Genomic DNA, 25,973 nt, shown 5'->3' with positions numbered 1-25,973 from the left:
CAGTTGAGGTGGTACAGGAATGGAAACTGGACATGTTTTCAGTCTTTGATTCAAAGGAGTCACTGAGCTGACTGCAATGGGCAAAGTGGGGTAGAAGATGGCACTGCTGGGCAAATGTTGCCTTTCTCTGGTCTCTTGCTTCTAAGTCAGTCTCGCTTTGCCTTGCTTCTCAGTCAGTCTGCGTTAACTGATAGCTGTGCTCAGGTGCCCTGGAGAGAACCACTTTTGAAGAAATATGCGTGTGGCATTAGGCTCTGAACTATTTATGGAAAGGCAAAGCATTTCACTCAAAAGCAGCGCAGAAGAGAAGATCAGGGACTATGTTCTCAGTGCTTTTTAACGGCATTGGTGGGCTACAGCTGGGAGCAGACGTGCAATACGGTGTGATCATCACCCGCAGCAGACAAGAAGCTGAGGCAGATCCGGCCTCAGTCCTTTATGCAGGAGGCAGGGAGTGATGGGAGTAAGGCCACCTGGCCCTGAGATCGACTCTGGCCTTCCTCCAGAGACCAGCATGGACTTACAGGGAAGTGAGGGATGCTGTGTGCAGTCTTTATAGGTATGGTGAACTCAAAGAATAACGGCAGAGCTCCAAATTAGTGGAAAAGAAGGCTGAACTAAAGTTTTATGTTTTTGTGGGGTCTTCACGGCGGTATCATGTTAAAATTGACATCATTAGGATGGGCCTTAATCTGCATGATTGGTCCTTATGAAAAGGGGAGATCTGGATAAAGACATGCCCTACAGGGAGCATGCCATATGAACATGAAGATGGCCATGTCCAAGCCAGGCAGAGGGGCCTGGGACGGATCCTTCCCTCATAGCACTCGTTGGGAAGTAACTGTCCATGCTTGATTGCAGACTTCCAGCCTCCTGAGCTGTGAGACAAGAAATTTCTGTTGTTCAAATCACCCATTTATGGTACTTTGTTACCTTTGTTACAGCAGCGCTAGGAAATGAATACAATAGGTATTTGTTTAAATACTGCGACTGTAACTAAATAAGAATTCTTAAACTGCATAGCCTGATCTTCCAGGGTAATTTTGATCAAACTCATAGTAAATTTCAAATTAAATTTCCTCCTCAGGAGCTTTAAGGCCATGCCAGGCTGCCCCTTTTCTCTCTTTGTACTTAAGCCAAGCCCGCACCCCCACCTCACACCACCGTCTCCCGTGCTTGGACACCGTCTGGTGTGTCTCTTTTTATGTACAGAGCCCTAGATGTCTGGACTTTGCCACCCTGAGTCTGTCAAGGCTGTCCTCCTTTCCACAAGGCCTTTATATGGAACCTGGATTGCTTTTTTAAACTTCTACTACTTTGTGGGTTTTTTTTTTTTTTCTTACTTCTTCTGACCAGAAAAAAAATTGTCACCTTTAGAAATGGTAGCACCCACTAAAAAGAAAGCACTATTTGAATTCACCACAGCCCCTGGCCCTTAATTAAAAGATGCTGCTGCCTCCAGCTGAGCTGTTGCCTTTCATGGCATTTGGAGCTCAGAGTCCGTATTTATCTGGGTGGGCTGTTATCACAGCCCTTAGCACACTCTATCTTTGCCATTTGTGAGTTTGTGCCTTCCACTATATACCATAAGCATAGAGGCTGACCATGTCTTAATCATATTTGGATCCTCCATGCTCAGTACCCAAATCAAATTCAGTACAAATTTGTTGAATCAATGAGCATTTTAAAAGGAAAACTGAGATTCGGTGTCTGATAGGTTGTATTTCAGTTTGACCTACAATGAATTCTGTGATGTGTTGTTGCATCTGAAATGTTCTTCTAGTCTTTAGATTCAGAATATTGTTGATTTAGAGAATGTTTTTAGGCCTAGACTGAATTCCCAAGATTTTGTGGGATCCAATATTCCTAGGGAACTTTAGGAATTTTTCCAGTGGTTTAGGTGTGTTGATCTGGTTAGACACAGCAGATGGACCCAAATAACCATCCCCCCTTTCTTTCCCAAAATCTCTTAAAGATCTATTACTATGAGTTAGATTGGACAGAGATGGTCATTTTCTAGAATTCATCCTATGCTTAAACCATTCATCTATTTTTAAGTTCTGCTCTCTGACTGAAGTTTTCAAAATCTGGCTGTCAGCATACTGACAAATTAGTCCTCTTGGATGATATTCTACTTCTTGTCATTTTTAGGATTACGTGCAAATGCACTTTTGACATTTACCAATTAAATACTTTACCCCAAATGTGTTATGCGCACTTGTATTTTGAAGAGCAAGACAGTGGAATGATGATAATCTTTACAAATCCTTGCATCCAGACAAGAGAACGCTTGGAAGAACAACAAGAACATTTCTATCTTTTCATGATCAAATGGTGCACGATGACACCATCCAGTATCAGAGGATAAGTCTGTGCTGATTTGTCAGGAGCAGTTATTCTTAGGCATCCTTTACTGATCTGGGATAAACATTTAACTAGATGTTATTTGTTGCCCAGATAGCAACCTCAGATTTATGAACCCCAAACTCTACCAAACCAGGCAATTCACTTCAGCAAATCTTTCATGGTTCTTATGCCAGGTTTTATGGGTATCACACAGCCTCTACCTTTAAGGGACTTACTATATAAATAAGCTAAGGATGGTGGCCCTGGTTTGAGGTTGAAACTCTGGTATTAGGGCATGTACTTCTTTTAAGTCTTATTCTGGCAACATGGCACTTTTCATTCCTGCCCTCATGCATAGTGGGCTCCTTTTGAACCTCACCACTGCAACAGGAGATAGAAAGTAGCACCTGCTTGACAAATATGGCCAGGAATGCTCTGTGGGCCTTTAGCCTAAGTCTAAAGGAAACTCTTGAACCCACTGGAGGCTTTTGGAAACTTTCTTTGATGCAACTCGATGATTAAGAGATCCTGGGAACTTTAGAACTTTAGAACTATGACCAGGTTTGCCCATGCCTGGCTGAATACATCAGACTGCAGTGGTACCAAACCTTGCTCTTGCAAATGGAGGGAAGATTGTTCAATTTCTTGGTGCTGCCTAGTTTTCGGTTCATGGAGCATTTCCTGTTAGGAAAATCCCATCCATCTAGTCATTCATTTTATTTATACTTGACCATTACCACTGCACCTAAACCTAGTTATGGCACTCCTTCATCTAGCTATTTTGAGTTGAGAGACTGGAGGGGATAGGATACAGGGGACAATGTCATCGTAATCAGGACTGCTAACAGAAGAACAGATTCTAGAGCTGGAAGGGCCCTAAAGATAATTGTCACTCATATACTATATATGAGGAAACTTAGAGACTGATTGAAGCCTGCACAAACCCACACAGCTGCTGAGAGTCGTTTGGGATCCTAACCTGTGGTTCTTGATACTCCATTCAGTGTTTTTTTCCATTACACCATTGTGACTATTTGAATGATGACTATTTGCACATTCAGGGCATGGAATGTCATGCTTTTGACTTCAGATTGAATGAATGTGAATGAATGATTTTCTACATGCCCTTTGTTTCTATTAAGAAGTAGAGTATGAATTGAAGTACTGATTTGGAGAACTGCCCAGGACTTGTTTAACCTCCTGCAACTTCTTGTCCTTAAGTTGTCCATGAAAGGACTCAGAAAGTGCTGGATGATGTGAGACTGGAGGCTTTTCAGAAAAAGAATCATTCCAGGTTTTTAATATGGGCAGAGTGAAATCCTCAGTATTGAGATAGAGAATAACCCACCTGTTTTGTATCGAGAGGAAGACTTGGCTCTGATGTGAGTGTCAGTTAATTCCACAAGCATTTAAACACCTACAACATGCCAGGCAGCATGCTAGGCACTGGGAATACACAGATGAATAAAACATCAGCTCGGTTTTCTAGGAACATGTACCCTGTGAGAGAAGAGACATGTGAACAGATAACTTCAGCATAATCTTCTAAGAACAGCACATACACAGAGCACGTGATGGCAGAGGGGCTCAGTTTAATATATGTTTTCATTTGTTAACTTGGGCTTAGCAAGAAGAGCACTGAGCAAGGAGTCCAGTCATTAGGTTTTGGTCCCAGCACTGTGATGTCTGACCGTGTAACCCAGTATAAATCATTTAGCATCTTTCTCTCTGTGTTGGAGAAAGGAAGAATCATGGTAAACTCCTAAAAGGCTATTGGGAAGATTGAACAAATTGTCTATGAAAGTGCTTTGAAAGTATTGTCTGCCACACAAATGCAAGTATATTATTTTCATTTTGGAAGCAGGTAACTGTTTTTTTTTTTTTTAGCCAGAAAGCTCATATTCTTTGACGAAGCTCTCTATAAAAGCATCCATTATCAAATATTTATTGAGGACCCAAATATTTATTTATTTATTTATTTTTTTTAAAGATTTTATTTTATTTATTTGACAGAGAGAGAGAGACAGCTAGAGAGAGAACACAAGCAGGGGGAATGGGAGAGGGAGAAGCAGGCTCCTGGCCGAGCAGGGAGCCCAATGCGGGGCTCGATCCCAGGACCCTGGGATCATGACCTGAGCCGAAGGCAGATGCTTAACGACTGAGCCACCCAGGCGCCCCGAGGACCCAAATATTTATTGAGCACCTGTGTCCATGTCCTGAAATACAACAGTGAGTTAAACAGAGAAGGCCCCTGTTTGTGGAGCTTATATTCGAGAGGGGAAAGATAAAAAAATTTTTAAAAGTAAAGAAAAATACCAGGTAATATTTCAAGTAAGTACAATGCAGGTAATAAAACAGGGTAATATGATAAGAGTGATTGCATAGACTTTATGTTGGGTCAGGAAAAACTCTCTGAAAGGTGACTTTTAAGCTGAATGACAAGAAGGAACAAGCCATGCAAATATCAGAGATAGGAAGGAACGGTTCTAGCATAAGCCCTAGGCAGGAACTAGCGGCAGGTTTCAGAAACGGAGAGAGGACCAGTGTTGCTAGAGCACAGTGCATAAGGGACAAATAGGACATACTGGGGGTCAGAGAAATAGATACATTGGATCGCAGATAATTTTGTAAGCCATCATAGGGAGTTCAGGTTTTATTCGAAGTACAGGGGAGACCAGTGAAGGATTTTAACTAGCAGAGTAACAAGGTTTGATTTTTTAGAAGATCACTTTGGCTGCTGGTGGAAAATGAATCATAGGTCAAAGTCTTGTGGCAGTGAAGGTGAGAGAATATGAGCTTATCCTGGGCTTATAGCAGAGAGGCTGATAGGAGTAGAATGTATATAGGATATTATTGAAGATAGTATCAAGAGTATTTCCTCATGGTTCAGTATTGGGTAATGTGGGAAAGAAAAAAATCTAGGGTAGCTCCTTAATTCTTGACCAGAGTAGTTCAATTAAGTGAGGGAGGAGTAATTGGGGGAATGGGGAGGAATAGAAGAGGGAGTCAAGAATTATTTTATCTGTGTCAAATTAGACATGCCTATTAGACATAGGTGCAAATGTCAAGAAGGAAGTTAGGTCCGTGAATCTGGAATCTAGGAATCATTAACAAATCGATGGAGCTGGAGGAAGCTGCCCTGAGAGAGTCCATCACTATACCACCTAGAAGGGGGTCTAGGATGGAGGCTGCGCAGAGGGCAGAAAGAGTCACAGAAGTCCAAGAGAGTGTGGCCAGGAAAGAAAACCATGTGAAGGACATGTCCTGAAAGCTCTGAGAAAAAAGTAGAGTATAATCAAGTAGGAGAGAGTAATCAACAGTGCTGGTTAGAACTGAGAGGCCAAGGACTGTAAGAGTAGTGACCATGGGTGGCAAAAAGTAATGAGCATTGTGCTTGGCAGCATGGAATGGAGATCGTTGGTGTCTTGACAAGTTCACTGTGAAGGGGGTGAAGCAATGGGGGAGTGCCAACAGGGGCATTCAGAATAAAGCAAAGGCATTTTTAGGTTTTTCATTAGTGGATATGATCTAGTAGACATTGTCCAGATGATACTGATGACTCAGGAGAGGGGATGCTTGCAAGAGATAAATCCTTGAAAAGATGAGAGCAGATGGGATTTAGGGCACAAGTTAGGGGCTTGGACTTCAACAGGAGCAGAGGCACTTCACCTAGAAGAGCGGAGGCAATGTAGCAAAGATGTGTCTAGAGGCAGGTGAGTGGTGGGTCTGCTTCTGCTTGTATGCATTCGGAGGTGGTGGAGAGGGGTGAACATGTGACATAGTCATCCAGGGAAGTGAGAGAGTACGTGTGGTAGAGAAGTGTAGCAAGGTTGCCTGGCAGTACTGACTCCCATGGAAGATCTGTGATCATGAGTTGAAAGGCAGACCAGAGAGTGTCTTTGTGTTTGGTTTTATTTTACTTTTCTACCAGTTGGGCTACAGTGATGGTCTAAGTAGGTGGCTGGGTTTAATTACTGTTGAGCTTTATCATGGGATGCAGTGGAAGAAGAGAAGGAAGATAGAGTTAGAGGGTGATTATAAAAATGGATCAAAGAATCTAGCAGGATAAGGAAGACTTTGATGACTTGGGGGAGGAAATGAAATGAAATGAAAGACCTGAGACAGAAGGATTTCTGGAGTGAGATCACTGGAGCTGGTGAGCTAGAAGATGAGGAGGTAGGTGTTTGAGTGCAGAAATATGCCCAAAGACAGAAAACAATTTCCAAGATGATATAAGAAAATTACAGGAGTGAAAATCCATTTGTTTTCTTTTTTTAAAAAAAGACTTTATTTATTTATTTCAGGCAGAGAGAGAGAGAGAGAGCATGAGCACGCGGCGGGTGGGGGAGTGGTAGGGACAGGGAGAAGCAGCTTCCCCACCACGGAGCAGGGAGCCCAATGCGGGACTCGATCCCAGGACCTGGGGATCATGACCTGAGCCAAAGGCAGATGCTTAACCAACTGAGCCACCCAGGCCCCCTGGGATTTAATATGAGTATTTTGAGGGTTTCTTTACCATAAAAAAATTAGCATTACATTTTTGGTTATAAACTTTTGACTACGAGAGGCCTTAGAATACCCTTTGAACCTTCCTGCTTGGTCAGGACGGGTTTATTGGGTGTTGGGAAATGAGAACATCATTTTCTTCTACTAAAAGACCTAGGAAGAGACTTCGAAAAATTTCTTTATTTCTACATAACCCTAGCAGGCATGGCACAAAGAAGCATGACTAGTACTTTGGGCAAGTAAGTAAATGTTTGTGGGGAGAGTCATAGGGAGAATTACGCTTTTCAGCTATTAAAGAATACAGTGGGACTCCTACTCAGTCTCACATTCCAGTACCAGGCATCTCCGCATCCATCAACAATGATTTAAAGAATCAAGTGTGGATATTGCAAGTTGCTACAGACAGTCCAGTTGTAAGAAAGCAGTTTATTGTTGGCTTCAAACAGAAGACTTTTCCCTGGAAATTAATTGCCTATAGTAAAAACCTAATAATATAACAGGATTAAGCAGCCACAGCCAATTAGTCATTCCATTGTATATTACTAAAGCCAAATGTCACCTAAAGCATTGATCTTAGGTGAATACGAGGCCGAAACCACATTTATATAACATAATTTTAAAAGAAATTCTAGAAGCTATAGAAAATGTTGATAGTATGGTGTTGAAGTAGGACATGCTTGGTATGCAACCTGAGAATTTGAAAAAAATGTCTGGCTTACAATCTGGCTACATTTAGTAAGCTGGGAGACAGACATGTCTCTATTTTTTAAAATTTCTTTTTTTTTTTAAGATTTTATTTATTTATTTGATAGAGAGAGACACAGTGAGAGAGGGAACACAAGCAGGGGGAATGGGAGAGGGAGAACACGCTTCTTGTGGAGCAGGGAGCCCGACGCAGGGCTCGATCCCAGGACTCTGGGATCATGACCCAAGCCAAAGGCAGATGCCTAACGACTGAGCCACCCAGGCGCCCCTAAAAATTTCTTTCAAAAGATCTGAGGTTCTATTACATTCTGCCATTCTTCTTCCCTGTGTATTTCCTTTTACCTGCTGGTCTTAAAGCCATGGTTATCTTATCTTCCCTGTGGAGAATGAACTTTCCAGAATGTTTTGGTTCATTTCCTTGAGAGCTTTCAGGCCTTAGAATTTTTTCACTGACAAGAGATAGCTGTAAAACTTTGGGGGAAGTGACTCAGTCTCCTAAAATAAATCTCGTAAGTTGCTGAGGACTTTGTAATCAAGTCACATTTTGCAGAAATGAGCTGCATAGTATAAATGTCTTTTTGAAAGGATATTTTAAAAATTATGGCATCTTGAAGATCTGAAGATTTGCACTTACCAAATCTCTTTCATATGCTGAGGTGAATTTTATAATGGCGGAGTCTTCCTTTGCCTGCAAGTCTATTTAATAGTCCATGTGTATACCCAGGTACATGCAAAAAGCAGAAACACTTAGCGATCTGTTGCTTTAGTAGTATGATTAAGTTCCCTAAAAAATATCTATTAAACACTTTCTTGCCCATTATATCAACTGTCAAATAAAGAATCAAAATACAGCAGTTAGTTGAGCTTCCTTGTGGCAGCCTGTGGCTATTTGGTACTTCCTGGCTTTTCCTTTGCACTGGTTCTGCCCTACATGGCACAGTTAAAACAGGTCATCAGCTGGGGAGAGCTACCCAAGAATAAAAACCCCAAGGCAAAGAGGTCCATATGTTAGTTAATTCTAACTCTATTTGGTTTACAAATACTTAAGTTTCCTTCATAATAAGCATTCAGGCTCCCAAATTAAATTGTTGGCCACAGAAATTTTGTTTGCTCTCTTACAGGTATTTCTATTTTCTTTGGAGGCGGGGGGTGGGGTGGGGGGGCAGGGGGATCGTTCTGGGCTCTTGTCAAAGGTACCCTGCAGTAGTTTGTATGAGATACCATGAAAACCATTCCATTCAATATGCTGCACTCTGCACCCTGATAAAAAGCTGTTAAATGAAAACATTAGGGAGCATAGTGTCTCCAAGGGGGACTGAACAAAGCAAACGCAGCTCAAGTAACCCATGGTATGGAGGTGTACCATGTACATGGATGACTAAAATTTCTCACTTGGATTCTCATGTTGGACAACGGTTCCAGAGTTTCTTTGACTAAGAATAAAAAATATACTGCTGCAAACTATCCCCTCACCCAAACTAAATCCAAGGTCTATTAAATGGTCAGGTACTATGTAGTTGCTTGATTATTGAATTTCTAATGAAAGCTTGCCATTTCTTTTTTTTTTTTTTTCTTCAGTAACTAAGGTTATTATGGTAAGTTTCTCTCCTTGGGTTGCCTAGTTATTGTGGGTACTCTCTCCATGTGATGGTCCTATGAACAGTAGCCATCCCTTGATTTAAAGTTTTATCTAGGGAATTTTGTTTTCCATTGGGAATCATGTTGATGAAGGAAGATACATCCTCAATATTAAAACTTTTTCTCTGAGTACAAATGGATGCTTTTTAAATGTCCATATTTCATTTTAAAACATCTGTGTATGTATATTCACATGTATTAAACATCTTGTAAAAGGTAGGTTGTTACCCGACATGATATTTTGAAATGTTTGGTAAGAAGGGATGGCCCATATTTTTAGAGGTAGAGTTTTTATTTTTTTATTTTTATTTAAAAAAAAATTTTTTTTTTAAAGATTTTATTTATTTATTTGACAGAGAGAGAGATAGTGAGAGCAGGAACATAAGAGGGGGAGTGGGAGAGGGAGAAGCAGGCTTCCTGCCGAGCAGGGAGCCCAATGCGGGACTCAATCCCAGGACCCTGGGATGATGACCTGAGTCGAAGGCAGACGCTTAATGACTGAGCCACCCAGGTGCCCTTTTTAAATTTTTTTAAAAAAGATTTTATTTATTTATTTGAGAGAGAGAGAGATCATGAGCAGGGGGGAGGGGTAGAGGGAGAAGCAGACTCCCTGCTGAACAGGGAGCCCAGTATGGGACCTGATCCCAGGACCCTGGGATCGTGACCTGAGCCGAAGGCAGACGCTTAACTGACTGAGCCATTGAGGCTCCCAAGGTAGTTTTTAAAGAAAAATGCCATTTAAAACTTGCTACAAGAGGATTATATTTTTGTAAAATTTCAAACAATACAATTTTTTTCCCTTTCTCTACCGAAGGTGAGCAGTGTTGATGATGGATTATATATAGCAGCACACACACATAGACACATTTGCACATATGCACATACAAGTATACTTTTAAACAAAAAAATATCATGCTAGGCATATTCTTCTGCAAATTGCTTTTGTTTTTACTTTGCAGTGTGTCTTGAACATTCATCCATCTCACTATTCATTGTTTTTAACTTCTTTGTAACATTCCCTGATATGTTTGCACAGTAATTTATTTAACCATTGTCCTGTAGATGGTCATTTGGGTTGGTGCCAAGATTTGGTATTACAAACAATGCTTCACTGCAATAAACATTTCTACATTTACAGTTTTGAGCATTTGTGTCAGCATTTCTAAAAAATTAGTTAATAGGGGCACTGGGTGGCTAAGTCGGTTAAGCATCTAACTCTTGATTTTGGCTCAGGTCATGATTTCAGGGACGTGATATTGAGCCCCATGTTGGGCTCCACACTCAGCTGGAGTCAGCTTGAGATTATCTATCTCCCTCTCTCTGTGCCCCTCCCCCCAGTGTGTTTTTTCTCTCTCTCTCAAATAAATAAATCTTTAAAAAAATTAAAATATAAAAAATTAGTTTCTAGGCATGGAACTGCTGAGGCAAAGAATGTGCACATTTAAGAGATACTGCTAAATATCCCTCCAGAAACATCATATCAGTTTACTAAAATTTTCATTATTAACCATGAAATTAAATTAGAAATTGCCCAAATGATAGGGTTACAAGTGTGCTGAGTGGTTGGGGACTATATTACAGATGAAGTTGTATACGTTTTTAGGTTTCATAGAAATTTAAAATCTTTAAGGAGACACAAGTTGAATATAAAATAGGAAATTATTTTAAACTTTGCATTTTGCATTTTCTAAGAATGCAGGATAGTGGTCAGAGAGAGGACAGAAGAATCACTATTTGGTGTTGGACGCGGAGGTGAGTGAAGGGTATCTTTACAGGAAGGTGCTATCTGGAAAAAGATGGTCTTTCGTCAGGTTTTCATGATTTTTAAGTAAACAACTGTGACTGGGCTTCAGTCCAAGAAGGTCTTTGTGCTAGGACAATACAGATCTTTAGGCTATGGAATAGAAGTAGAATAACAAAATTTCCTGTGCATATCTGGTTTATAAATATAACCTCTTTGAAAGCACATTTTCAGTTTCAAGTATCCCGTGCTTCTGAACTATTTCTAGGCTATCCTGTTTCAGTCAAAGGGCTTGATTTTAATACAATACACAAGCTTATCTTTTCATTCAAGAGCAAAATGCTATATCTTTTCCAGAGGTATGCAGGCATTAGTCATATACCCTACTCTCCTTCCCCCAACATGAAAATCCTTCCTCTGTCTGTCCCATTTCCTTGCTGATGTATGTAACAGCAGTGATGCACTTTCTCTGCAATGTTGGCAGCTATAATTAGGCTATCCCTTTTGGAAAGGCCTCAAGAATTCCACAGTGAAGGTTACAAAACACCAAACACTATTCACTATGATTAGAAAAATTGTTGAAATTTTGAGATTTTATTCTTAGATTCATGAAAAAGCTCCTGAAAAACTAGCCTGAGGGAGGGAGCCAATTAATTTCTTACAAGACAAATTCTCCATGTTTCCAGATTCTGGCATATTTTTTATTCTAGGGGGTTCCAATTATTAATTATTCTTATAATTCAATTATATATGATACAGTACTGAGTACCCACTGTGTTAGGACCTACTTTAGGAGTTTATTTAAATCCAGAGGACTCTTTCTTATCTTGAAAACTTGTCAGCATCTAATATTACTCTTCTCTTATCTAGAAAATGTCAGTAGACATGGCAGTAAAGGGCTATTGAACTGTTTGTTCAAAGACGTAATATTTTGCTGATGATTTGAATTATTCTCTTGAAAACTCATTGCGTCTACAAGTCCAAGCATCTGTCAGTCCCACTCAGGAGACTGTCTGGTTAGAACAACAACACTAATGTTTGATAGGCCTGGGTTCGAATCCCACCCTTGTTACCTATTAGTGACTTGAACTTGGGCAGGATATGTAAATTTATAGTTTCACCATATGTCACATGGGCACCATAACTCCTATGGGACTGGAAAAAGAAATGAATAAATGTTCATATTTGACTTGGAGGAAGAGCTTGATCATGAGTTGCTGTTCTTATAGTTGGCACTTTATTCTCAGTTTTGTGGAAACTTAAAATTGTGCTTCCCTCAGTTTTGTACCAGAGTATTTCTACTACAGATGGTGGTAAATAAGTAGTATTAGTATCTGAAAATTTAGCCCAAAGTAGTCTGCATGACTTTTTGAAGTTTTATTTTACCTCTTTATAACATAAATGTGTTTTCACATATAATTGCTTTTTAAAAATCATGAACCATGAGAGACTAGGGACTCCGAGAAACAAACTGAGGGTTTTAGAGGGGAGGGGGGTGGAGGGATGGATGGGTTAGCCCGGTGATGGGTATTAAGGAGGGCACATACTGCATGGAGCACAGGATGTTATACAAAAACAATGAATCATGGAACACTACATCAAAAACTAATGATGTACTGTATGGTGACATAACATAACATAACATAACAATATAACAAAACAAAACAACATAACATAACATAACAAAACAAAACAACATAACATAACATAACAAAACAAAACAAAAAACAAAATTAAATTAAATTTAAAAAATCACAAATTAAATTACATCTTCAAAGTAGCCTCCAAAAATTATGCTCCATATTTGGGAGCATGGGCCTGGGTGAGGAGAGGTCCCTGGAACATCAGTGCATTCTTCTGGAGTCTGCATATTCAACTTGGGAACCAGTGCCTCGAGAGGAACTCTAGAACTATCAAGGCCCAAATATAAAGATCATTTTGAGATTAAGAATGGATTTTTTGACAAAATCAGAGAGGGTGACAAACCATAAGAGACTCTTAACCATAGGAAACAAACTGAGAGTTGCTGGAGGGGACAGAGTTGGGGAAAATGGGGTGACTGGGTGATAGACATTAAGGAGGGCATGTGATGTAATGAGCACTGGGTGGCATATAAGACTAATCACTGACCTCTACCTCTGAAACTAATAATACACTATATGTTAATTAACTGAATTTAAATTAAAAAATATAAATAAATAAATAAATAAAACAAAACAAACAAAAAGAATGGATTTTTTGGCCAATACATCACCGCTGATTGAAACAAAATCATGTAGTAACATTGGATTGTAAACATATGTAGGTTTGGAAGCCATACTTCTATCTCTGTTTTTAAAATTTATTTCTCCTCTATTTTTATTTTATTTTATTTTATTTTTATTTCTCCTCAGAGTTAATGAAGCACCTGAATCTGTAGAATACCATGAACCTTTTATTCTAACTGCAGAGACAAGATATGGGGAGACAAGATATCAAAAGATTCATAGCTGTATACAGTGGCATAGGATTGGGTGAAGAATGAGTGGTGGATAGTAAATGATATGTTTAAGAGAGAAAGATCCCACTTTGTACTGAAAGCCAAAGCTGGCTTCACAGAGGTTTATCGGGGACTTGATTAGAGTTTAAAGAATGAGTGGGATTGGATTGGTTGGGAAATGAGTCATTTAGGGGATTTCTTCTTTTCCCTTCCTATATCCAAGGTATTTCTTTTTTTTTTTTTTTTTTTAAGATTTTATTTATTTATTTGAGAGAGAGCACAAACAAGGGGAGCGGCAGGCAGAGAGAGAAGTAGACTCCCCGCTGAGCAGGGAGCCTGATGCGGGACTCGATCCCAGGACCCTGAGATCATGACCTGAGCTGAAGGCGGACACTTAACCGACTGAGCCACCCGGGGACACCCCCCCGCCCCCGCCAAGCTATTTCTAAGTCTTAACTGCTATGTCTTTTACCAGATCCTGAAACACCAAATTTATTAAAACCTATAGCAATATCTCTTGCTTTCACAAAGACCTAGTAATTATACAACATCACCCCCTGGTTGAAGTTGTTAACATGTTTATTTAAGCTGTCACATTTTGCCAGGTATCTCTGCTTCTGTGCATGCATAATCAAAATATTTTCTCCCACTAACTCGGCCATATTGTTTGTTTTCAAAATTTTTAACTTGACTGTTAGCCTTCTCCTTCAGATTTTGAGTTCTTCTTATCCAGCCAAGATTCTTTCCAGGCCAGTGTGTCCTCTCTCATTCATCCCATGGACAGATACTGACTTCCCAGCCCATTTTATCCTTCTCTCCACCCCCAGCCCCTACACTTCCACTTTTTTCCCCTTCTGTGTCTCCTTCCTTCCCCTTTGCTTGCCTGAAACCACCTCCCCTTCTTAAGAAAAACTCTGCTTCCTGCTGATGTGTTTCAGGAAGGGCATGCTTTGTGCAGGGTTGTTAGAGCTTTGTGGAAACTGGTCCTTATTATTTTTCATCTCTTTGTGTCACTAGTTGGCCCTGCCATAAACATCTTTGGGTGTAAGCGGGGAGGATGAGCAGGTAAAGCAGTGGTATTGGGACATTCTGTTGAGTTTTAAAGGAGACCCCACTGGAAAAGCAATGTCTTGGCATGTATGAAGGAAAGGGTAACTAAATAGGTCAGTGGAGACCCATAACCTAAAGACTGTGGTGATTGAGTACCTTAATAAAAATGGGAAAAGTGCCTTGAGTGTTTACAAGTAAGGATGTGCTGTGCCATTTGGTAGGAGATGAAGGACTGTTCTGTCACAATGACCTGTAAAGTTGTGTAGAGGGCTAGCAAACCTGTTACGTATTAGCATGTTTTTTAAAAATAATAAAAAGAAAAAACCACAAAGCCCAAATTCACTTATGTCCTCATCCTCTGCTGGCTCCCCATCTCACAAAAGAATTTAAGATTTAACAAATGCAGGTCTGTAGAGACCGACCGGATGTGTATAGATGCAGGTCATCAAGATGATGTGAATGGGGTAGGTCCATAGTGGCCCCAGGAAGTGAATATCAGTAGGCTCTTCCGGAAGTGAGCGGAAGGCCCATCTCAGAAGTGAGACTTCTCTGGTACCTGAGTCATATTAGGCACTACCGTTTGGATGCCATCATTTGTTCTTCGAGGGCAGAAAGCAGGGACAATGTCTTTCCTCTGTCACACCAAACTGTAAGCCGCTTCCCTTCTTCTATATGTGGAAGACGTCACAAAGGCAGTGTTGTTTTTTGTTTTTAGAATTGGAGTATATGCAAACCTTGGCCTCTAATACATTTGCAGGACAACGATTTGCTGCAACTGGTGGGGACATTGTCTCGGTCTTGACCAGGCCACTTTTACTCATTCTTGTTTCCTTCTTGATCTCTATAACCATTTCAGCTTGGTCACCTCCTAAGGAAATGCCTGTAGGCAAATCTCTATGTCTAGAGATTTGGGGCATATTTCTCCAAAAGGAGAAACAATAAGGATGCTTTTATAGCTTATGTTGAACATTTAAAACTTACTCTTTAGAAGATTGAAACAATCATAGGTTGCAACCAGAAATGTATAAGAACGACTGTTTTTACGTGTTTATTTCTATCTCCTTTACTAGATAATGCAGTGAATCTTTAAAAATTACATTTCTGAACTCTTCTCCATGTAATAATTTACTATGTATTTTTTGTCATGTATATATTTTCTTTCAGAATACTTTGTAAACAGATCTAGGACTTAACCTAATGTGTTTACCTAAAAACTGTTTTTATTGTTTAAATTATAAGCTTTTCAATTACTTTTATGCTGTAGCTTTTCTTTGTATATATATTTTTTTATTGCATTTAGACATGCAAGTGTTTTTCTCCACTTCCCCCAACCCTGATCCCTGGCAACCACCATTCTACTTTCTGCCTCTATGAATTTGACTACTCTAGGTACATTATATAAGTGGAATCATACAAAATTTGTCTTTTTGTGTACTTAGCCTAATGTCTTCAGGATTAATCCATGTTGTAGCATGTGTCAGAATTTCCTTCCTTTTGAAGACTGAATAATATTCCATTGTATGCGCGTACCACATTTTGTTCATCTAATCATTCACTGATGGACATTGGTTGCTTCTACCTTTTGGCTATTGTGAATCATGCTGCTGTAAACCTAGCTGTACAAATACCTCTTCGGGTCCTTTTTCAGTTCTTTTGGGTACGTACTCAGAAGTGGGATTTCTGGATCATGTGGTTATTCTATGTTTAATTTTTTGAAAAATTACCCTCGTGTTTGCCACAGTTCCACAGTCTCCAGTGTTAATTTCCACCAGCAATACGTAGAGTTCTAATTTCTATGTTGTATTGTTTTGTTTTGATAATAAACATCTTAATGGGTATGAAGTGGTATCTTTTTTTAAAAAAATATTTTATTTATTTATTTGACAGAGAGAGACACAGCGAGAGAGGGAACACAAGCAGGAGGAGTGAGGGAGGGAGAAGCAGGCTTCCCGCGGAGCAGGGAGCCTGATGCGGGGCTTGATCCCAGGACCCTGGGATCATGACCTGAGCCGAAGGCAGATGCTTAACTGAATGAGCCACCCAGGGGCCCCTGAAGTAGTATCTTATTGTGGCTTTGTTTGTATTTCTATAATGGTTAGTAAGGCTGAGCAACTTTCCATGTGCTTATTGCCCACCTGTATGTCTTTGTTAGAGAAATGTCTGTGTAAGCCTTTTGCCCATTTTTTAACCAGGTTTTTTTTGTTGCTGTTGACTTGTAGGTGTTCTTCATATATTTTGGATATCAGTCTCTTAACAGATATCTGATTTGCAAATATTTTCTCTCATTCTCTGGGTTGCCTTTCACTCTGTTGATAGTGTCAAAGTTTTAAATTTTGATGAAATCCACCTTATCTACTGTTTCTTTTGTTGCATATGTTTCTGGCACCCTATGCAAGAGATCATTGCCAAATCCAACAACATGAGCTTTCTCCCTATGTTTTCTTTTAAGAGTTTTATAGTGTTAGCTCTTATGTTTACGTCTTTGATCCATTTTGAGTTAATTTTTTATATGGTGTAAGGTAAAATTCCAACTTCATTTTTTCCCATGTGGATATCCAATTTCCCAGAACCATTTGTTCAAAAGACCGTTCTTTTTTCATTGAGTGGCAAACATTTTTATAAAATAACATTTGCAAATCCAGGGGCATCTGGGTGGCTCAGTCAGTTGAGCATCTGACTCTTGATTTCAGCTCCAGTTGTGATGTTAGGGTCTTGGAATGGGGCCCTGCATTTGACTCTGCGCTCAGCAGGGAGTCTGCTTGAGATTCTCTCTCCCTCTCCTGCCCCTCCCCCTGCTCGTGCTCTCTTTGTCTCTGTCTTTCAAATAAATAAATAAATCTTTAAAAAATATTTGCAAATCCATTTTTTCTTTTTCTCAGAGAGGCACTGTGGTATGTTGGGCTTTGGAATCGTAGAAACCTGAATTTAGCCGTAGCTCTCTACTAAACTGTATGATCTGGGGTGAATAAATTGACCTTTCTGAGCCAGGATACTGGATGGATCATCTGTCTACTTGGGTCCTGTATCTACTTCTAGATAGTCTGAACTCTGTCATGGACTAGAGGGGTGGTGTTTATGACTCACAAAAATTATAACACAAGCCCCAAATTCAGGAAGAGAAAAGGAGGAAATATTATTCTCAAAGTCACGATACAGCAGAATGTAGTTTCCCTTTATCTAATTAATTTATCTTATAATTTAGGTAATGAGAGAAGTAGAAAACAAATTGTATTCTATTTTCACTCTCCTTATCTGGAATGTTTTTTCTGGGATCATTTTATAGGATATGTAAGTTTTGAATGTGAAGAGCAATATTTTCATGCCTTCCTTTTCTCTATTTATCTACTGTTTTTCAGTGTTGATTTCTGTTGCTTTTGCATTTCCTTCATGTGTTGCAGCAATATTTTTGAAACATAGTGGTAGCACTTGGCATTTTTTAATTTAATTTAATTTATTTATGTATTTATTTTTTATTTGAGAGAGAGAGCAAGAGCGAGCACAAGCAGGGGGAGCAGCAGAGGCAGACTTCCTGCTGAGCAGGGACCCCGATGCGGGGCTCGATCCCAGGACCCTGGGACCATGACCTGAGCCGGAGGTAGACACTTAACCGACTGAGCCACCCAGGCGCCGCTTTGTATTTTATATTTTATTAAGGGAATGATTCATGCTTTTCCATTAACTTCTACGTCTGAGGTTTATAAACTATTATTTTGATGTGTTAGAAGATGGAACATGTTGTGTTACATCGCTGACTAAACACCAACAAACAAATCTTTTCTCCTGAGTCCTTGACTTGAACATGTACTATTAAAAGAAGAAATTTCTTTTATATAACACGTTTCCTTAAGCTTCTGTATGTAGCACTTTAATTAATGAGTATAAAACTTAAAATCACATAATTAGAAGGAGTGACACCTGGAAATCACAGAGCCCTGACACAGAAAACAGGTTTCATCTTACGTGCCCATCTGAGTTGAATAGTAGAAGCTACTTAGAGTACTATGTTTAGTGGGATTGAGGCTTCATTCTGGGAAGAGTTGTGTAATCACTTAGCAGTGTTTGACATGGTGGGAAATGAAGAACAATATTATTCAATTTTATTCTGTTCTGTTACCAATTTTAGCATAATCTGTTTTACGGATAAAAAACTGAATCTAAAAAGGAAAATGGTTAGTACAAATTCACATAGCATATCTGTAGTGATTTGAATAGTGTCTTCCCAAAACTTATGTCTACCTGGAACCTTGGAATGTGACCTTATCTGAAAATTGGATCTTTGCAGATATAATTAGTTAAGATAAAGTCATACTGGGTTAAGATGGGTCCTAAGTACAGTGACTGGTATCCCTAAAAAAAGGAGGAGAGGACAAATAGATATAAGAAGTCCAGGGGAAGACAGAAGCAGAGATTGGAGTGACGTAGCCACAAACCAAGGAATGCCAAGCATTGCCAACAACTACCAGAAGCTAGGAAGGAGCAAGGAAGGGTTCTTTCCTAGAGCCTTCAGGGGAATGTGACCTTGCCAACAACTTGATTTCAGACTTCTGGCTTCTAGAACTCTGAGAGAATAAGTTTCTGTTGTTCTAAGCCACTCAGTTTGTGAGACTTTGTTATAACAGTCCTAGAAAGCTAGTATAATATCTGGGACTAGACTACATAATACCTCCTTATTCTGGTTCCAGAGAGTTAAGTGCAGCTTGAGAGAGAAAGAATAGAAGAACTAAACCTTTAGAAGTGGGAACTGCATAGGATTATACTTGATAAACTGTGGGGTTCCAAATGTGAGATTGTACATTCTAAATTACACATTCATGAAAATTAAATATTATAATGAGAGTAGTATCAATTCAGTACAAAAATGGCACACGGAAGTTCTTAATTGAGTGCTATGTCAGTCAAGATCCATGCAAGATGAATATGACCATCTCATTTTAGGTAATTTGAGGAGCCTTTAATACAAGGACTGTTTACAAGGGTATGAGCGGGGCATAGGGAAATTACAATGGAATGGGGTATAATTACCACTCCTAGGCCTGAAGATGCAAGAAGAAGGGACATTACTAGAACCTGGATAACAGAGAGCCAGGTGGATGGGGTCACTTGGTAAGAGCTCTATAGCCTCCAGGAGACCTATATATTTAGGGCTGGGAGTTTAATATTCTAACCTTTCTCTTCTCCTTCCCTTCCATCTCTTGTTGGTGCTCCCTGCTGACTAAACTCAAGTGCAATCTTGAAGACAAAGGAACTCAATGATACAGTCCTTACTATTGAGTTTCCCAGGGCAGAGAACAGAATGGAGAAGGGTATAGAGTGGACTGTTGGTGGAGGTGGAGCAAATAGACAGTCTCCAGCAGCAATGCCAAAAAATATAAGAATATACAATGTAGAATTTCCTAGACAACATGCAAAGTTCAAATCAGAAAATCCTCTTATCTAAATACTTAGCTCATTCATCACAAATATAAACATCTGTCTTACTTGGTCTGAGTGAAGTCTTAATCCAGTTCTCTCCTAGTATCTTGTTTCTTATGGTGACAGGTTTTGTAGAAATGTGTGTTTGCTTCTAGAATTGTGCATGCATTGGCCCCTGCAGGCATTAAGTATGAAAGTCTTGTATTAATAAAAAAAACAAGGGGCGCCTGGGTGGCTCAGTCGGTTGAACGTCTGAGTCTTGATTTTGGCTCAGGTCGTGATCTCTGGGTTGTGAGATCGAGCCCCATGTCAGGCTCCACACTCAGCGTGGAGTCTGCTTGAGATTCTCTCTCCCTCTCCCTCTGCCCCTCCCCCCACTGCTCACTTCCTGTCTCTCAAATAAATAAATCTTTAAAAAAAAACCCAAAAGATTGTGGATGTCATTATTTCCCCCAGGCAGCTGAAAGTGCATTCATAATACTTTCCCTGCCACGTTATAAATTAGTGCAAGTGCAATTTCTGTTTTATAGCTGAGGAGATCAAGGCACAGAAAAGGCTAGTAATCTAGCCCGGATCATTTCTAATGTGCTTAGGATTCCACGCAGTGACTTCTGCTGCTGGGTTTGAGAGGTGATCAAGTAGCTGCTGTGCAGTCATGATGTGTGATAATTTGGGGGAGCACAAGGAGTGCTGGCAAGAATGTAAAAATAATCCCCCCTCTGAGAATTAAGCTATAGAGGTGACATATTGATCATGCCACACAGCCTTAAAAAACTTGGAAAGTTCTCAGGTCTTAATATCATGAAAGCAGCTGATAAAGGGCATAGATTCTGAAAACTGGTGGCCTGGATTCAAATTTTGACTTGGCCGCTTTTTCTCTGTGATGTTTGGGAAGCTGCTTGACTTCTTTGAGCCTCAGGTCCTCATGAATAAAATGGGCATCATAATAGGGTCGACCTCATGGTGCTGTAGAGAAAATTATAAGAGCTAATGATTATCAACCGCATACAGTACCTGACATTGGGGAAGTACTAAAAAATGTTCACTGTTACTATTCCAAACCCTGGCTGTAACAGACCTGTTTTGAAATAACTAAAAAGATGATGAAAAATCAGAAGGGGTCTTGGGTAGCTGTAGAAGCTTAGAGTGAGTGGTGTGGTCCTTGAGTGTCCATCCAATCACTGTTTAGGGAAAAAATGTGCTGGCTAAGGATGAGGTCTGTGTGGTGCCAAGGGCCAGAGGCACGTGTATCAGTTGGTATTAACCAGAAACCTTTAGGCATCTGAAGTCGTTCCCCTACTTCTGATGTCTGGCTACTAAGTAAACTGTGGTAATAGTTTGGCCTTCTGAGTAGTTTTCCTAGAAGGCCAGAGGATACAAGAATTAGGCCCCCTTCAAAATTACCTTCCTCCTCAGCTAAGTCTGTCTTTCTGATTCTGACCAACTCTAGGAGCCTGACAGGATCAAACCTCTCACAGAGCCAGGAGGCAGATCCAGAATAGTGGGGATTTCACTGAGTCACAGTCTCTCAAACTACATTCTCCAAGCTGTTTGTAGGTGTTATGTGATAAAGGGTTTAATCAGTTGAATCACTTCATGACACTATAGAAATCAAAAGGCTTCTGGGAGCTTTTGTATTTGCTAATGGTTGAGAACCTCTAAGGGAGAGTGGATAGTGTCTACCACATTCTACTCTTATTTGACCGGGAGCCCTCTTTCCTAGTAACTTCTCAAAGCACAAAGGTTTCTCAACATGCATTTTAGAACATTCTGCACTTCTAAGGAAATCTCTCTCTGTAAGGCTTCTCGGTAGTGCATCCGTTTGCTTGTAACAGACAATTCTGCAATATGACAGTTACTTTCATGCATGGAATATTCTTCAGTTAATGGTGTGAGGTCTGTGTGTCACCTTGTGTCTGGAGACAGAAACCAGACATGGGTGAAAAATGTGTCCTGAATGGTCCATAAAGTGACTAATTCATAAAGATTGTGCTTGAGTCACAATTTATGTGTACCAATCTATGCTTCACATTCTAGGAACTGTTGCTTTCCTGTTGCCTGTCAAGGTTATCCCCTAGAGAGGTTTATGCTTCTGTTCAGTTTTTCACAGGGTTGTTCCTCCTTGTGGCAGTAGCCATGGCCCCAGTGCTAATCTTCCCTGCCAACAGAAGTTAACTATGTAATAATCAGAGAACGCTCTGTGGACAGTGATTCTTGTATCTGACGAGTAAACACATCCAGTAACCCTAACGCTTTTACTTCTGCAAAACTGCCATGACAGTTTGCTTTTGGTACCCAGTAAAATTCACCTATTTCATTTTTTTAGATTCCCAGTCTTGTATGTTGAAAATCATACATATGATTAATTGCTATAAATACATTAAGGAAAAAGAAAATAAGTATTTGTTGAAGGCCCATGAGTAAATAGTAGTTTTCCTACTTATTTGTTACCAATAAGTATTTGTTGAAGGCCCATGAGTAAATGTAAGGTAGCATAGTGTGGTAGTTAAACTTATGTACTCTGAAGCCAGATGTTTGGATTGAATCCTGGTTCTGCTACTAATCAGCCTTGTGGCTATGGGCATATTACACAATCTCTCTATAACTCAGTTTCACCCTCTGCAATATGGGAATAATAATAGCAAATAAGTCAGAGAATTGATGTTAGGATTAAATTAATTAATAATTATAAAACACTCTGAACAATACATGACAGATAATACATACTATATAGTGTGTTAAATCCATATACCTAAAGAAAGTCATGAAAAAGCAAAAGCAAAAGCAAAAAAATCAGTCTTTAGGAAATGACCTTTCTGCACAATTAGAATAATAAAATAGTATTTAATTTTTATTTATTTTATTATTTATTTTTTAATTATGTTCAATTAGCTGTACCCTGAGATCATGACCTGAGCTGAAATCAGTCAGTGCTGTACAAAGCTGATTCAGACAGGTGGTCTGAATTAGCCAGCATATAATACATCATTAGTTTTTGATGTAGTGTTCAAGATCTATTTTATTTTATTTTATTTTTAAAGATTTTATTTATTTACTTATGAGAGAGAGAAAGAGCATGAGTGGGTGGAAGGGGCAAAGGAAGAGGGAGAAGCAGGCTCCCCACTGAGCAGGGAGCCCAATGTGGGGCTCAGTGCCAGTACCCTGAGATCATGACCCGAGCCAAAGGCAGACACTTAACTGACTGAGCCACCAAGGCGCCCAAAGATTTATTTATTTTAGAGAGAGAGAGAGAGCTCAAGGGGGAGGGTGGGGAGGGAGAGAATCTCAGGGCTTGGTCTCATGGTCATGGTATCATGACCTGAGTTGAAACCAAGAGTTGGACACTCAACTGACCTGTGCCACCCAGGCACCCCTTATGTAGTTTTTTAAAGAATGTTTCTTAATAACTCAGTGCTCATAAGCTTGATTTAATTTAATTGAGGCAAATGAGGGCTTTGAATTTGACAAAAAATTATCTACTGCTGCTAGTTTTCAATGAAATAGGAAGTTGCTAAATGATATTCCCAAAGTAACAGCAAGGAAAACAGATGCTCTAATTTGGCATATTTTTCTCTTACATACATCACACTCCACACACACCTCAGTGGTCTCTTCTCTGCTTATTAACTTTATGCTGAGATGCAGCCAAAGATCTGGATCCCTGGGAACATGTAAGCATATTCTCAGGGGTGTACTTTTCATAAGAAGTTTTTTTGTGTTTTTGTTCCAGGGATAATCCCCCTAAAGAATTTAAACGTATTTTGACTCATTAGGATCCTCAGTGAATAGCATTTGTGCCTATAATGTTGCTGTCACTGAGTAATCCTGCTTTCATTGTCTGAGCCTATGAGAAAAGACAAAAGGTGGGTTTAATACGTAAGTAATGTTCTTGTGCCAAGAAAGGGCCAAACCAAGGATTTCACAGTAGTTTTAATAGTGAAAAATGAGCAGAACTGAGTTATCATCTAGCATCATGCATTGGTTTCATAATTAACTCAAAAAAACCTTTGCTGTTAGTAGTCAGTTTTGTAAAATCTCCTTATAGTTCCAGCAAAACACCAGTATCAATTGCAGTAAATGAGCATTGTTAATTAGAATTTTATTTATTTTTCAGTTTTGCTTGTAATTAATGCATTTTTTGTCTTATGTATTTGTTTAGTACTATTGGTATTCAGTTATGTATTTGTGTGTATACAATATTATAGTAAAAATGACTTATTTATATGAGGGACTATGCCAGAATTTTTTTCCCCTTTATAGAAGGGATCCGTTCATTAGTCAAATTCAAAAAACACTGTCTGGGAAGGAGATAGTCTTGGCCCTGCTTGAAAAGAGACTCAGAACACAGAAGGTCAAGGAGATTTTTCCCCTTTTCTAACTTGCAGTGCTGGGGTGCCCAGCTTATCAGCCGACACAATCAGTGCTGTACCTTGAGATCATGACCTGAGCCGAAATCAATCAGTGCTGTACAAAGCGGATTCAGACAGGCGGTCTCTTTCTTTATATTGCTCTCAATTTCTCTGTTCCTTTTGCATCTTCATATGTTCTCTTCTCTCACCTTGCTGCTCCTCAAGCATTTTCTAGCAAGCTTCTGCATTAGGGTCTTTGCACATTGGTTTTCTGTGCCTGGAACGCAGAGGTTAACTCCTCAAACTTTACTCAAGTCTTCGCTCCAGTGTCGCCTTCTGAAGGAAGCCTGTTTTGCTTTCCTATTCTTGAGACCCTTTACCTGCTCTACTGTTTTTCCCCAAACACTTATCACTTTCCGTTACACTCTATCATTTACTTATTATGTGTTTTATTTATTGTCTATCTCCCCCTTCCTTCTTCTGCTAGAATGTAAGCTCCATAAGGACAGGAGTTTTTTTATTTGTTTAGTTCACTATTATATCCCAACGGCTTAGAATTATTCCTGGCACAAAGCAGGCACTCCATAAATAACTGTTGAATAGATTTGTCATTTTACTTTCTTCTTAGTTCACTTCATAAATTTATATTATATTTCTATATATAATATATATAATAATAAATAATAAATATAATTATATATTTATATAATTTATATTATATAAATTATCATAAATTTATATTATATATATATTATGTTTCTTGTTTCTAAAACAGTTTGAAGGACGGGGGTGGAGGTGGCACATTTGTATATATTAGTAGGAGGAAGTTCAGGATACCTAGCTCTGCACTGTCCTGACATTTTATTACATTAAATGAGGCATTTTCCACTAAATGAAACATACTCAGTAGATATTTATAAACTTTCAATCTGGTTAGTTTCCTTTGGATTATTTTGGAATAAGTAATTAAGAAAACAGAACTCGTCTACTATAGCAGTTATAATCCAGGTAAGTCACAATCCAATAGAATACTTTGCAGTAGTTTTGTACTTGACTATTTGAAGAGCACTTGGGCAAAAATTTCTTTGTATGTTTTTTTCGACAACCTTGACTGGGCTGACAGGTATTTTCAGTTCCTTCACTGAAGTTGCAGAGAAGTTAAAGAACTAGCCCCAGATCACGAAAACGATCTTCTAAGACCTGAAACCTAGGTCTTTGGAGTCCTACCTAGGGGAGCAGAATGCTTTTTATAGCCCAGTTATGGCATCAGATTATAGGGCAATTAATGGAGAGGGATGATTAAGGATGCAGGATCTCAGGAAGGCATCTTAGAGGATGAAACATTAATTTCTTTCTACTGAGATCATATTAAGAGATGCTTTAATATTCCCATTTTCATTGGTCTATTGAATACTTTCCATTAAGTAACTCTAGCTTTTATATTCTGATTAAGTAAATGAGCTGTTGTTTGTAAGGCAGAGAAGGCTTTTACATCTTAATGAGATTACATTGTGATTTACTGCATATGGGATACAGAAACCTTCAACAGGTGACTCCGGAGATTTATTGTTAATGTCATGAAATTATTGAGAAATGCAGAGAAGAATAAAATAGATTAAACATAGGTATTTAGAACAAGTGATTAATATTTTATAAAGCATACAAAAATTAATCATCTGGCAGTTTAGTTTAGGTTTTGTTGTTATTTATTTATTTATTTAAGATTTATTTATTTATTTTAGTGGGG

At 39.2% G+C, this 25,973-nt stretch overlaps 1 protein-coding gene across 3 annotated transcripts in view; it reads left to right on the top strand.

Moving 5' to 3' along the window:
* The window catches only part of HECW2 (HECT, C2 and WW domain containing E3 ubiquitin protein ligase 2), a 360,698-nt gene that overhangs the window by 153,482 nt on the left and 181,243 nt on the right, over window positions 1-25,973 (top strand). The window lies entirely within an intron of this gene.

This window comes from Halichoerus grypus, chromosome 4, assembly GCF_964656455.1.
Source record: "Halichoerus grypus chromosome 4, mHalGry1.hap1.1, whole genome shotgun sequence".
NCBI classification, from domain to species: domain Eukaryota; kingdom Metazoa; phylum Chordata; class Mammalia; order Carnivora; family Phocidae; genus Halichoerus; species Halichoerus grypus.
Note: the sequence above shows the minus strand (reverse complement) of the source record. Positions and strands in the feature narration are given on the sequence as shown.